A 1,633-nucleotide genomic window follows, 5' to 3' on the forward strand; every position below is an offset into this window, starting at 1 on the left:
ATAGTCAAATCTTGGAAACAACCAAGATGCCCATCACCTGAGGAATGGTTGAAAAAGATGTGGTATTTTTACACAATGGAGTATTATTCAGCTATTAAGTACGATAGACTCAAAGACTTTATATTGAAGTGGATGCCACTTGAACATATACTCATAAGTGAAATAAACCAGACACATGTGTGTAAATATCGTATAGTTTCCCTAATATAAGAATTCAAAAGGAGAAATACAAATAGAAAAGTGTAATACATGTAAAAAGGGAAGCGGGATCTCAAGGACTAATTAAGAGTGGGAAAGGAGTAGAGCTAGAAAACATGAATAAGTCAGGCCACAAATTATATGTAAAAGACGGGCAGGGTAATGATCCTGAGAATCTTCAGAAGATTTTTTAATCTAGCAATTAATTGGAAAAATTTTCATCCTGACTAACTACATATACTGATACTTGTGAACTAAGCAACTGCACTCCAGATGGTAATTTGTAATAGTAGTTTCATGCGTAGAGTGCCTGTCATTCTGATCTTTCTCAATATGGGCTGCTTGTCATGACATGCCAGTTGCTGGTATGATGTCTCTTGGGTAGATGGTTGTTCAAAAAAAAGGGGTTGTGAATGAAAGCAAGAGACAGGAAAAGGAATATTGTAGGACTGTCCTGGTTCAAGGTTGTATATGATGAGATTTTTGAACTTATGTGTAAACGTAAGAAGTATATAATTCTTTATGCCTGTTTTCAAAATATATTCTAATTGTTAATTTTTTTATCATATTCTGTAGGGACTTAAAGTTCATCCTATCAATACTTGATGAAAAATATCTGTTCCATATTATGCCTAAGATGTTTGATATGCACACAGATAGTGAGGTTAAGCTTAGCAGCCTAAGTTGTATGGTAATAACAATAAGCTTGTCTTCTGGATGGTTAGCAACCTAATTTTGCAGACCAAAATTAGAGAAAAAGGAAGGCTGCATGGAAAGCCAACATTTTGGCACTAGTCTTCTATGGTCAATTAAGTCTCGGGACATGTGAGAACTTGTACTGTAAAGTCATGTAACTCAGTAGTGTCCTGAATTTTCTAAGGAGATTATGAGGCCAAAGAGGAAAGTGATCGATGATGTAGAGTGTGCCTAAGGAGAGTCACATGGAGAGAAAACATTCTCTCAGGCTTTCACAGAGAGCACACTGGCCGAGCAATGGCCGGGACTCATCCACATGGCTGACACTTACAAAGGTTCAATCTGAGTTACAGGATCTCAGGATAAATCCTGAGGGGATTTCACTGACCTTATCAGACCCAAAAGCTACAACTCTTGTTGCACAGGTCCTGCTTTACCTTTTTCTTAACCATCCAGCAGAAAAGTATAAAAATGAAATAGAAGAAGTAAAACCATGGTGATATGTTGAGCTATGGGGGACTCAGCTCAACAATTTCTGACATTGTCAGTGAAGTGTAAGACCCAATACTCTTATGGGATACTGGACTGTTTTAGAACATTTTGCTGAGTTTACACTCCTATAATATTCAAATAACGGAACTTAATAAAAAAAAGGGTATACAGATGAATGTCCATTTTGTATCTGTGTATTCAAATTGGTTAGGATAGATATACAGTTACATTCTCTTAATGAATAGAG

This window comes from Octodon degus, unplaced genomic scaffold, assembly GCF_000260255.1.
Source record: "Octodon degus isolate 3935 unplaced genomic scaffold, OctDeg1.0 scaffold00082, whole genome shotgun sequence".
Lineage (NCBI taxonomy): Eukaryota > Metazoa > Chordata > Mammalia > Rodentia > Octodontidae > Octodon > Octodon degus.